The sequence below is a fragment of the Cervus elaphus genome, chromosome 11 (genome assembly GCF_910594005.1).
Source record: "Cervus elaphus chromosome 11, mCerEla1.1, whole genome shotgun sequence".
NCBI classification, from domain to species: domain Eukaryota; kingdom Metazoa; phylum Chordata; class Mammalia; order Artiodactyla; family Cervidae; genus Cervus; species Cervus elaphus.
This window is the reverse complement of record NC_057825.1, coordinates 10,325,059-10,339,136: the sequence shown is the minus strand read 5'-3', so window position 1 is coordinate 10,339,136 and position 14,078 is coordinate 10,325,059. Positions and strand designations below refer to the sequence as shown.

The following is a 14,078-nucleotide window of genomic DNA, read 5'->3' as shown; positions in this document are numbered from 1 at the left end:
CACCTGTGGGCCTTTTCAGCTGTCATTGCAAAGAGTGCAATATCAATTTGAACAGATGACAAAGTGCTGTCATTTTTCATTCTGATAATATACAGAATGCTTTGGACAGAAGCAGTTTACAAAAAGAAACATCTTGCCTGGTATTTTCCCAATTTAAATATGCTCAAATATTTTGTTAAATTTTCTGCATGCTTTTGTATATTGTATTTAGGAGAATTACCATGCATATTTAAAAAAACAACTAGACATCATGCTTAACTGTATATGCTGAAACTATCACAATTTCAATCATGAAGTATATAATCAGAAAAGAGTAAAAGGCACAATTCTTCATGATATTTTAATATTCATACATCTTGAATACTGTTATCAGAAAAATTAAAATTCAAACTTTGATCTTTAATTTTTTTCTTACAAAAGTTTTAAAAGTGAAATAGAAATTCATACTTATAATTTCCCATACTAAAAACACACTTTCCAAGACACAAATATTCAACTCACAAAAAAAGTTCTATATGCCAACAACCAGCCTTATGGAGACAGGCATGTGCCCTCTAGGAAAGACACAGCTGCCCCACGGCTACTCACTGTCCCACTGGCCACTAAAGAGGTGAGGGTAGCACTGGGTCATGGGTACTACCGACACAAACATGACTCTTCTTTCAAGATAGTTTAGGGGAGAAGAGGAGGCTAGCCTGGGAACCTCAACATCCTTTATGTCAAAATACAGAAAACCAGGGACTTCCCTGGCAGTCCAGTGGTTAAGATTCTGTGCTTCCACTGCGGGGGGCAAGGACTCCATCCTAGTCAGGGAACTAAGATCTTGCATGAAGCAGTACGGTACAGCCAAAAAAAAAAGATGAAGCCATATTTTAATCATTAAACAACTGAGGTTGAAACTGACTTCTTGAAAATACAATCCATTTATAAGTTCAGATAACCTGCATTAGGGAAAACTTTTTTGATCAAAATGATGTGCAATAGAACTTGTATTTCTCAATTACAAGTTAAACTAAAAGGATTTTTTACTGGAAAACAATTTATACTTATCAGAGAATATTTTGGAAAATTGAAAAAGCATAAAGACCTATAATCTCACCACCTGTTTTTTCTCTTTATATATTCGATATTGAGATCATACTTTACATAGTTTTATATCCTTTTTTCACTTCATATTATATGAGCATATTAATATGTCACTAAAATTCTCCTAAAAAATGCTTGTACAGTATTTTCAATCCACGGTTTTTCCAAAATTTATCTTACCTCTTTTTTGAATATTACAGTTGTTTCTAATTTTTGCTATTATAAATCCAGAGTGAACATCTTTAAACATGAATACTTTTCTGCATTTCTGATTATTTCTTTAACACAGATTCTTAGTAATGGGATTACAAACTCAAAAGGCATATATGATTTTAAAGGCTCGTGATAATACTGCCAGAGCATTTTCCAGAAAAGTTTTACCAATTTTTATTTCCACATATGAGTGATTATCTCACTACCAACCTCTGCCAGCAGTGAGTATTATTAGAGTTTTGTTAAATCTTTAAACTTCAAATCATAAGAGTATACTAGTAACCAAACATTCCCACAATATAATCAACAACAATTTTCTACAGGCACTAAGTTTAAAATGAGCTGATGATCCTCCCAAAACAAGGGTCAGTTCCAATATTCAGATCTAGAGCAGCATGGAAGAGCGACAAAAGCCACTGTGGTATTTAGAGTTAAAAAAAACCCCAAAGGTTCAAAGCACAGCTTTGCCATTATCAGTAGCTTTCTACCTTGAATCACTTTACTTCTCTAAGCTTCAGTTTCAGCATTTGTAAAATGGGGGCAGGGAATACATAATATACTCCTAGCTCTAACAACTTCAAAAGGCAGTCATGGGCACACTAAAAGGTAATATAAACAACTGGAGGTGTTTATTGTGATTTAACAGATCAATTCATTTAATAGCCTAAAAATAGCATACCGAGACCCCTGTCTCAGCAGTGCTCAGTTCACAGGCGCGCTAACTCACAAAGCACAACTGGGAATCAACAAGACTAATTTCATGATCCAGACAAGAAAATAAGTCTCACTGCTTTACAACCACGCCATAAAATCATTTCTTGTTACACTGTACTAACCCGAATGGCTTGTGCCCCTGAATGCTGGTACCTACATCCCTCCCAAAGTATCATGGTATGAGGTACTTACTCCTCATATGCAAGCTCCCAAGTACCATGTGAGAGTGGCAGTGATGTCTGGGTCACAGAGCTAATAACCAAAAGAGCCAATATTCATATCTAGGTGAGTGTGACTCCAAAGCCCCGGCTCACTCTGCGTCTCAGTTCCTCTGTTAGCCTCCAGTATGTCAGCAACTAAAGCACAGATTAAAAAGTTATTTGTTTTAAGAAGAAAACCATTCCTTCAAACCATTTTCTACCAATTTCTCTGCTGAAACAGTACTTATTTATAATATGGTACCTTAAAATGAGTCCACAGGGAACTGTGATTTTTTTTGAAGTTTTACACATTTGGTCCATTTTGACAGCATCAGTAATACAAGCATACTCATAAAAGTGCACTCAAGTACAGGGCACGACACTAACGCTGCATGGATTTAGAGGTAAGTGTGACATAATGTTCAATTTCTTTCAGAAGTGATTACCATAATTTAATTCCACTAGTTATTCTAATACCTTCTTGCTACTTCCAGAATTTAAGTTCTGTTGTTGAAGTGGCTGCTCCCATTTTTCTCACTTGCAATTACTTAAAGCTGTTTTCTTCTTTGGGTCCAAATTTTGTGCTTCCTATATTAAATCTATTTCCTCAATATACCTAGGCTGCTGCCAACTAGAGTTAATAAATTTTGAATGACTGCTCAGAATTTTTCTTCATTTTTATAGTCTATGTTATTTCCTTATATGATGGAGTATGAATGAAAACAAGTATCTAGAAGACAAATATTTCTTCAATTTTCACTTTGTGGAAGCTGGGTATTAAAATAAAAATAAATTAAACTCTTGAGCTGGGAGCTCCCTGACCATATTTCTCTCACTAGGCTGGGTATCTCTCTGCCTCCTTCCAATTTTGTGTATATAGAATCAACAAAGCACTCTATGCATTTGGGGAGCACCTGGCCTGTCAAGGTCCTTTCCCAAAAGTAATGAACAAAGAACAGAGGGAAAAGCTGAACAGTGGCTCCCTACCCACCATCAAGAGAGAAGCAGCATTTTAGATTTGAACTGTTCTCCACTGGGGTCTGCCAGTAATCAGTTGTGCAGCTTTAAGCATGTCAATTAGAATCGGAAAGCTTAGCATCCTGAAAAGACCTCACCAAGACTTCAATTGAGCTCCCTCATTATTATCCAGATGAGAAAAAGGATACAAGGATTTTTGACTTGACCAAAATCAAAAGGCTGTAACTGGCATACCAGCGTTCAGAATTCAAGTCCCGCTCAGTCAAGTGCACTTCCTACTGAACTGTAAATCACTGGGCAGCAATTTCTTCATTTCCAGAGGTTATGATAACCACCCTGCCTTGTTCACTTCATGTACTATGCTGCTGTTGCTAAGTCACTTCAGTCGTGTCCGACTCTGTGTGATCCCGTAGACAGCAGCTCACCAGGCTCCCCCGTCCCTGGGATTCTCCAAGCAAGAACACTGGAGTGGGCTGCCATTTCCTTCTCCAATGCATGAAAGTGAAAAGTGAAAGTGAAGTTGTTCAGTCGTGTCCGACTCTTAGAGACCCCATGGACCGCAGCCTACCAGGCTCCTCCGTCCACAGGATTTTCCAGGCAAGAGTACTGGAGTGGGGTGCCATCATGTACTATAGAGAGGACCAAAAGAGACAGGAGACCTGGTGACATTTAAAGTGCTAAGGGCACAAAAGTATTACAAGGTCATCATCTCATTCAAACCCCATCCCTGATTTAGCCTGACTATACAATAAAAGTATTCGCCCTGCCACTTCCCCAGATATCAGTATGACTCCAATACAATACTCCCTCACTCCAGCAATTTATCAGTAGATTTCTGATCAATGATCACAACTGTGTTGGACCTCCTGCTTTGAACAGTGGGTACCAAAATGTCAGTGAGCAGGTAGGTCAGAATTCACAATCAGGCCGCCTAAGACTGTACACAGCCCACAAACGTGTTTTGATCTACATGGTGTTTTTATAATGGCAATTTTTTTAAACTAAATACGTTAAAATCCAAATTTCCAGCATCCCTCTTGAAAACAATCGGAAGATCTAGGGACACTGGGCCCACTTCCTCACACAGTGATAAGCAATTGGAGCTGAGTAGTGACAGCTGCTTTTAGACTGACTGGTCACGTGCCCTCCAGTTCACAAGGTCTGTCCTACTCTTTATGTTACATCATGGGCATCTGATTTGGAGACTCCTGAGGTAGAGTTGAAAAGAGAACTAGGACTTCCCTGGTGGACCAGGAGTTGAGAATCCGCCTGCCAATGCAGAAAACACGGGTTTGATTCCTGGTCGGGAAGATTCCACATACCGCAGGGCAACTAGGCCCGTGTGCCACAACCACTGAGTCCAAGTACTCTGGAGCCCTGTTTTGCAACAAGAGAAGCCACCACAATGAGAAGTCTGAGCATCGCAAGTAGAGAGCAGATCCGCTCGTGGCAACCGGAGAAAGTCCGTGCAGCAACCAACACCCAGCTCAGCCAAAAATAAATAAATAAATAAAAATTTGAAAAAAAAAAGAGAGAGAGAGAACTAAATTAACAAATCCACAGAATCAAGAAGATTGAAGAAAGTAAGGTACACAAGAGGACTTCCCTGGTGGCTCAGATGGTAAAGCGTCTGCCTACGATGTGGGAGATCCGGGTTCGATCCCTTGGTCAGGAAGATCCTCTGGAGAAGGAAATGGCAACCCACTCCAGTATTCTTGCCTGGAAAATCCTGTGGATGGAGGAGCCTGGTAGGCTACAGTCCATGGGGTCACAAAGAGTCAGACACAACTGAGCGACTAAACTTTTCAAGGTATACAAAAGCATCTAACAATGACTATAAGCACTCAGTTATTTTAAATTTAACACAAGCTGAAATGTGCTATCTTTGGGGTCAAAACCTCTGAAAAACTTCAAACTCACAGAAAACACAAGGTCAAGTTAAAACTCAGCATTCAAAAAACTAAGATCATGCATCTGGTCCCATTACTTCATGGCAAATAGATGGGGAGAAAATGGGAAGAGTGACAGACTTTATTTTCTTGGGCTCCAAAATCACTGCGGACAGTGGCTGCAACCATGAAAGTAAAAGACACTTGCAGGAGAAGGCGAGGGTGGGATGTTTAGAGAGAACAGCATCGAAACATGTATATTATCAAGGGTGAAACAGATCACCAGCCCAGGTTGGATGCATGAGACAAGTGCTTGGGGCTGGTGCACTGGGAAGACCCAGAGGGACCGGGTGGAGAGGGAGGTGGGAGGGGGGATCAGGATGGGGAACACATGTAAATCCATGGCTGATTCATGTCAATGTATGGCAAAAACCACTACAATATTGTAAAGTAATTAGCCTCCAACTAATAAAAATAAATGGAAAAAAAAAAAAAAAGACACTTGCTCCTTGGAAGAAAAGCTACGACAAACCTAGATAGCATATTAAAAAGCAGAGACGTCATTTTGCTGACAAGGGTTCAGATAGTCAAAGCTATGCTTTTTCCAGTAGTCAAGTGCGGATGTGAGAGGGGACCATACAGAAGGCTGAGTGCCAAAGAATTGATGCTTTCGAACTCTGGTGCTGGAGAAGACTCTTGCGAGTCCCTTGAACTGCAAGGAGATCAAACCAGTCAATCCTAAAGGAAATCAACTCTGAATATTTATTGGAAGGACTGATGCTGAAGTTCCAACACTCTGGCCACCTGATGTGAAGAGCTGATTCATTAGAAAAGACCCTGATGCTGGGAAAGATTGAGGGCAGGAGGAGAAGGGGATGACAGAGGATGACATGGTTGGATGGCATCACTGACTCAATGGACACGAGTCTGAACAAACTCCAGGAGATAGTGAAACAGGGAAGCCTGGTGTGTTGCCATTCATGGCGTCGCAAAGAGTCAGACATGACTGAGTGGCTGAACGACAACAATCAGAATAACAGATTTACAGCAAATTCTCTCAGCTGAAGCACATATAATCCACTGAACTGCTATAGTTTCTAAAGTCTTCAGTTATGAGTCAACAAGCAAAAGAGACACCCCACTTAAATATATATACCAAACATGACAGATAAGGTGATGAGCTCCTTGAGTTGTAGAAGCCGTGTTCAATCCCCATTATTCCTATTGCCCAGTGCAGAGGCTGAGTCTAGGGCTCAAGGGCTGGCTCCTCTTTGAAGCCATCCACATCCCAAAGAAAGAATGTGGCATAGTGTTAAAAAGGAGAGTTACCGAAGTCTAGGAGATAATCCCCCCTACTCTCAGCTCCATCAACTCCATAAACTAAAGGAATTCATTTAACCCCTCTGTGCTCTAGTTTCCTCATCTGTAACATCAGAATACTTACAACATCATCCTGTAGAGGAATAAACGAGATAATGCATTTAACATAATGCTGGTACACAGCAAGTGCTCCCAAGCTACCATTACCAGTGTTTCCTCCTTTGTGCTCCACAGTACCTTGTGGGGACTACTATCTTAGTACTGAAAATGCATTACTACAGTTCACCTGTAGTACAAACACACACACACACACCTCCCCTGTAGGAATGGAATGGAAACCCCCTCAGGGTAAGGACCTGGTTATATTCCTTTTTGCATCTCTGGGTCTAACATTTTCCCTGGCACTGCTGAATGAATCATTTATCTTCAAGGTATTCATTAACAAGAAGGGTTATGAGCAGAAACTGGAATTGACCTCTCTTGCCTGACATACAAGCCCTGACTCTGGCCCTGTAATGGCCCTCCAACTTTACTGCCCAGTATTACTGGCTCAGGCAGTAACGAATCCTCCTGCCTACATAGGAGACCCAGGTTCGATCCCTCGGTTGGGAAGATGCCCTGGAGAAGGGAATGGCAACCCAATCCAATATTCTTGCCTGGAGAATTCCACGGACAGAGACGCCTGGTGGACTACAGTCCATGGGGTCATACAGAGTCATACACAACTGAGTGACTAAAACACACACACACACACACACCCACTTACAGAAGCAACGGCTTGCTTTATTCTGGCTGATCTACTCACTACTCTAAAACCATGCCACAGACACTGCACCTTTACATCTTAACAGCTACCATCTCAGGGAACCTTGCCACATACCAGGCACTTTATCCACATCAGCTCACATTACTCCACGAAATCTGTATCATTCTCTATCCCAAACTATACTTGAAAATGATGCTAAGAATTAAGAAACTTGCCAAAGGTCACATAGTTATTAAAGAGGAGGGACCAAGAATTGAAGTCAGAGTCCATAGCTGTTCTCTACAGAATGTCTGGTCCACTCATATTCAAAGCTGAGCTGAACCACATACTACCATCTTGCCTTGGAAGACTTGGTCTTCTCTACATTTAAAGAACTATCCACACCATTCATTTTAACACATATTTTTTTCTCTGAATAGTTGCTTCAATATGTATTTGCATACAGAGAGCTACGGTGTGAGAAAAGAAAAAACACAAACAAGGCACAGATACAAGCGTAAGACACACCTGGGTTTGGATCCTGGCTCTGTCTCATACCAGATGTGTTATTTATCCTGAGCCCTCCTAATCTGTGAATTGAAGTTAAAATAATTAAACAAGAGACACCTGACATAATTTCTCCACTATAATAATAAAGCTCAGTTTACCCAACATTGTGAAGCCTTACCAGGTCATTGCACATGCCTCAAAAGTGGATGACCTCTTCCCCTCCTGTACCACCAGTGAATCACCAAAAGAACTCCAACCCAGTGCACATACCACTCTGTCAGAATTATTTCCTATCTTTTTCACTAAATTGAGCAGGAAAGAACTGAATCTTGTTTATCCCTACGCTGTCTAGCATGGTACCTGGTATATGTGTTATCGTTCAGTTGCCCAGTCGTGTCTGACTCTTTGCGACCCTATGAACTGCAGCATGCCAGGCCTCTCTGTCCCTCACTATCTCCCATAGTTTGCCCAAGTTCATGTCCACTGCATCAGTGATGCCATCCAAGCCATCTCATTCTCTGACACCCACTTCTCCTTCTGCCCTTGATCTTTCCCACCATCAGGGACTTTTGCAATGAGTCAGCTGTTCACATCAGATGACCTGGTATACATCCATACTCAATAAATGTTTGCTAAGTGATCAACTGGGTTGGCCAAAAAGTTCGTTCAGGTTTTTCTGAAAACCCAAACAAACTTTGTGGCCAAGCCTATAGAATAACGAGCGTTTAAAGGATTCTATAAAAGAAACCATTTCTACCTGAGGTTGTCCTGAACTGGTTGAGGCAAGGCCAATTTCAGGTGGGCCCTGGGTAACACCAATAGATGGAAACAGAAAAGGAGAAATCTAGGCAGAAAGAAAGTGCTAACAACAAAGGAAAGGACAGAGTCCATTCCAGGTCCTACTTATCTAGAGTAAAGAATCAGGGTAAGGGGCCTTTTGAAGCTTAGCTGGAAAGTTAGCCAGGAGCCAGATCAGAAACCAGATCAGGGATCTGCGTACCCTCCAGCATCAGGGTAGACGAAAGGAAGTATGAGCATAAATCTGAATGGGAAAGGAGCCACCAGCAGTCTCACAGGCCCCAACAAGCCTACAAGTGTGTAAACTGAACAAGATGAAAACAAGTATCAATCCTTCATCAATAACCCTTCCAGCATTTACTGAGCATCTTGTGTGAACTCACAGAATATGAAGAATAGAACAAGGTACCTCCTTTCCCTGCTGCTTTAAATTAGGAATTCACCCCTTCTGCTTGTCAAAACAGAGTAAGACTGTTGACTTGACTTTAACTGATGTGTGTAAACACCTGTCTCCATTTGACTGTTCACACCTGGGGAAGTTTTGAACTTTGCTGCTTTTGGTTTACAACAACATGATGCTTTTGCACAGTGCCAAGTATTGTGATAAGCTTCAAAAATCACTTCATTCAGAATGAAAATTGCGCCAATCTCTGAGTCAACTTTCGGGTCTCAGGTTAAAGTAATGCTTCTGTTTAAACTACATTGTATTTTCTTCTCCAACCTTAAACAGATCTAGAAGACTCTATGCCACTCCCATAAACAAAAGGCTGAATCAAAGTTCCAGCAGCACTCTGCCTATAAATAAACAGTTCTGCAAGGCTGTTTTACTCCTTTGGGGCAATGGAGATAAGGGGCGTTAGACAAGGAATGCACAAGCAATGCTTTTAAAAACCTGATTTTCATGTTATGAAGATTAAGACACCGAGTAGAACCAAAAACTGTCAGTTAACAGTACCCTCCCCAAACCCCAATACTACCGAGTCCACTAGCTTCTCCTCCCCCAAATCACACGCCCAAGCTGTCAGGTTCGTAACAGCCTTCAGTTCTGGGAAGGGCCAGGAAACGGATGCTCACTGGATACTGGAGCAAGGGCCAGACAGGCTGTCCGCCGGGCGGCGGCGAGCGCGGAGGAGTGAGGAGGGAAGCCAGGCTCCTTCGGTGGGCTGGCAGGGGTGTGAGCGATGGAGCTAGCGGCTGGGGCAACCTTTACCTGAAGCTGCTGCCACACTACGGGCCGGGATGGCCCTGGGACACGTTCCTGGGGGGAGGGCCCGGCTCCCCCGCGACCCCCGGTCCCTGCCCCAGCTCCGCACTCTCGGAATCCTCGGGGACTGGCGCTCCTCCCGGCCGGCTCAGCAGCCGCTTCCCGGGCTCGCCCTCATACCCCCGCCGCTCGCTGCCGCCGGCCGGCCGAGCAGCAGCCCTGTTGCCCCGAGCCGCGCCACGACCCGGAACCACACCCCACGCACCGGAAGTCCCCGACCGGGAAGCAGCCGTTGGCTGGGGACGTAGTGCGCAAGCCCCAGCGCCGAGAGACAGGTGGGAAGCCCTCCCGGGAGGCGGGGCCGAACGGGACGCCGTGCGCACGCGCACCACTTCCCCGCCCCTAGGCAAGGCCTGGGTCAGAGATTAGTTGGGGAATCTAGCAAAACAGAGACCTCTAGGTTTGCGTTGGATAGACATCCACGTCAGCCTTCTCCGTCGAATCTCCTCCTCTCTCCCCACTTCCATGGAGAAAAGCCCTCAGTTCTTCCAGAAATGAGTGATGAGGAGCTTAGTCTCTTGAGTCAGGAAGAGCTGGTTCAAATACCTGCTGTGTATCCTAGGACAAAACACTCCCTTCTCTGACCCAATATCGAGTAGTTCGAAATATAGTCCTGCTGTCAGAATCGAGTGGGGTGATGCTCTAAAAACACTCGGCACAGTGCCCGACACTTAATAAACTTAGTAAATGTTAGTCATTATTCTTATTTTCTGTAAAATGAAGGTAATTATCATCCCAGAAATTCAGGGATTTCCATGAGATGTATGGACCCGCCCCAAACAGGAACTCATTGTTGCCCATCTTTCTGTCTTCAGGGAATCAGTGGGGACGCTACTACTAAGGGGATAGCAGTGCAATAATATGATACCTCTCCTATCTGAGAGATGATCTGGAATGTCTCCCTTGAAAATGCACCTTAGCAAAAGAAAGAAAAAAAAACAAGTCTGAATTTCACCTCGGGGGGTACCTTAGCGAGCATGCATGCACGCTCAGTCTTGTCAGATTCTGTGATCCCAAGGACTGCAACCCACTAGGCTCCTCTGTCCATGGGATTTTCCAGGCAAGGATACTGTGTGGGTTGCTATTTCCTCCTCCAGGGGATCTTCCCAACCCAGAGATCCAACAGGCATCTCCTGCACTGGCAGGCAGATTGTTTACCACTCCCACCTGGCAAGCTCCTTATGCCAGGGGACCTTCGCCAATATTAAAGTTACCAGCAAATACACCATGGATCCACCCTCATCTATTCAAAAGTGTGATAGATATCTTGGCTCATATGGAGAAAAAATACGCACCTTACTGCCCAAAGGTGTTTTCTGTACACACATCGCCACAGTTTCATCAGGGGCCTGTTGGAGGTGCTCTGACAAAGCCAGGGTTTGAAAAAGATTGGATATTCTGTGTTCTGAGGTCCACCAGGTTATCTGTTCCCTCTAAATATGAAACTTCATTTTCACTTGTCTCTTGGCCTCCAGTCAAAAACACAGCTGCTTGATTGCTTAAAACTCAACTGGACCAACTAAGCATTTTCTCTATAGGTTCTACCACTTGTAAGTTTTATGACTTCTTTTTAATAAGCTGTCTCTCTAAATTTCCTTATCTGTAAAATGGGAATGACAAAAGTCCTAATTAACCTCACAGGTGCGGGGGTGGGGGGTAGTTTGTGAGAATTAAATGAGCTAATACATACAGCTCATGTAGAATAGGCATGTAGCTAACTTTTACTAATACTTGCATAAAATGCTTACCACTATTACTACATGCCAGTCACTAAAGAGATACTTATTGAGTGCCTGTGTATTAAGCCTATCCTAGGCTCTGGAGATTTAGTAGTGAAAAAGCAGACAGGGACTTTACCCTGTAGAAGCTTACAGTTAAGTTTGACTATGAATTTGAAATAGTCACTGTAGCAAGTTGGAGAGCAGGGAAATGTGGTAAGATTTCAGGAACATTGAGGACGCTGTTGAAAATGGAGACTCTTGATTTATGGTGATACTAATATGATGGTTGTGTGATTTTTCTATAGTTAGCTTGAACAGTTAAGATACAGACAGACAAAAATTGAGCAGTTGGGTTAATCCCAGGAAGATGTTTGGCCAGACAGGTGTGATGGGGTCAAGGAGTTTAAGATCTCAGCTTTTAAGAATGCTTAAAACAAAAGGCACAGAACTATAGAGAACAGTATGGAGGTTTCTTAAAAAACTAAAAATAGAGCTGCCATATGATCCTACAATCCCACTCCTGAGCATATATCTGGAGAAAAACATGATCTGAAAGGATACATGCACCCCTGCGTTCATTGCAGCACTATTTACAGTAGCCAAGACATGGAAGCAACTTAAATGTCCAACAACAGAGGAATGGATAAAGAAGATGTGGTACAAATATGCAATGGAATATTACTCAGTCATTAAAAAGAATGAAATAATGCCATTTGCAGTAACATGAATGGACCTAGAGATTGTCATACTGAGTGAAGGAAGTCAGAGAAGGAGAAATATCGGATGACATCCCTTATATGTGGAATATAAAAAAAAATGATGCAAATGAACTTACTTACAAAACAGAAACAGACTCATAGACTTAGAGAAGGAGTCTATAGTTGCTAGAGGGAAGGATGGGGCGGGAAGGAATAGATAGGGAGTTTGGGATGGACAGGTACACACTGCTAACAAGAACCTACTGTATCGCACATGGAACTCTGCTCAATGTTACATGGAAGCCTGGATGGGAGGGAAGTCTGGGGGAGAACGGATATATGTATATGTACGGCGGAGTCCCTTCACTGTTCACCTGAAATAACCACAATATTGTTAATTGGTTATAACCCAATAGAAAGTTAAAAGTTTAAATTTTTTTTAAAAGGCACAGAATGGATGCTCAAGAGGTACATAAGAGAATTCTGGAAAGGCTCATGTTACTGGCCTGAAGGTCTCAGAATAGGAGTAGTAGAAATCACTGATGGTACCAGGCAGAAAGATGGAGGTTATCCTAAGAGATGGATGTCCTGAATAACTTCAGATGAACAGCTATCTGAGAATGGGTTCCTGGCTCAAGTGCAATGGGGGAAAAAGTTGCTAAAGATGAGACAGTCAAGGAACCAAGATGCCATGTGACTTTAAAAGACCTCAGGATGAGGGATGGACATAGGGTGAAAAGGAAACCAGGGTGCTTCCCAAGCCATTCTACAACTGAGGAAGGTAGTTAGATGAGGAGGAGGGCCAACTACATGGATTAGCCTTCAAGGACTGGGAATTGTATCAGAGAGTGGAAGTAGCTTTAAAGTGCAAAGCTTACCTTGACCTATCTCTTGATGTAGGGGTGCATAGGAGTAGGACTGTGACAACTGACACATATAAATTTTATTCTTACAACATACTGATGGTGCTGGGCCAGGGGTTGGTTGGGACTTCAGCAGACACAAGGGCATAGGGACCAATCTGTGACAATCAGGTTTTCCAAACTTCAGCTCCAACTTGGAAAGGAGGCCATGGGAAGGGATGGAGGTTCCTTTTCTTCTGGTCCCCAGGACTAGAATGGGGGCAGTGGACAGAGGTTTGAAGTCACTTACTAGCTGTGTGACCTTCAATAAGTGATTTGCTTTCTGTGTATCTATTTGCTCATCTAGGTTTATTGTGAGCATCCACTGAGCTAATGCAAAGAGCATGCTTAGAACAGTGCCTGGCACACAGGGAGTGTTCTGTAAACACCTGCTCCTATTACCCAAGGCACCGAGATGGGCAGCAAGAATCAGGAACTTTTACATGTTTGCTTTCCTCAAACACAATTGCTGGAGCAATTCCTGCTCAACCTCAATTGCCTTTTCTCTCTCCGTACAATGAAGTCCTACTCGCTCTTTCTCTCCCAACCTTTTTTGTAAGTGGCTTAAAACAATCATTTTTTTAAAAAATCTGATTTTTTTCAATGAAGGATAATTGCTTTACAGAATTTTGAACAACCATTTATTATTTCTCAAGATTTTGTGGCTTGATGGGTGGTTGTTCTGCCAGTCTTCCTGGCTTCCTCATGTATTTTCAGTCAGATGGCAGTTAGAATGGTTGGAAGATCACAGATGGCGAGAAGTGTTGGCCAGGGAACCTTGGTTTTCTCCTTGTGGCTTCTCTAGTGGCTATTTTCAGTTCAGTTCAGTTTAGTTGCTCAGTCCTGTCCAACTCTGCGATCCCATGGACTGCAGCACGCCAGGCCTCCTTGTCCATCACCAACTCCTGGAGTCTACCCAAACTCAATGTCCATTGAGTTGTTGATGCCATCCAACCATCTCATCCTCTGTCGTCCCCTTCTCCTCCTGCCCCCAATCCCTCCCAGCATCAGGTCTTTTCCAATGAGTCAACTCTTCACAT

At 42.9% G+C, this 14,078-nt stretch overlaps 1 protein-coding gene across 9 annotated transcripts in view; it reads right to left on the bottom strand.

The window, feature by feature from the left end:
• MAPKAP1 (MAPK associated protein 1) overlaps nt 1-9,929 on the bottom strand; it is a 228,102-nt gene extending 218,173 nt beyond the window's left edge. For 4 of the 9 annotated variants that reach the window (XM_043916844.1, XM_043916841.1, XM_043916840.1 and 1 more), the window contains exon 1: nt 9,664-9,929. The gene's annotated coding sequence lies outside the window, so the exon portion shown is untranslated. The other 5 variants (XM_043916842.1, XM_043916845.1, XM_043916849.1 and 2 more) reach the window with 4 other exon arrangements.
• Nucleotides 9,930-14,078: the final 4,149 nt, after the last annotated feature.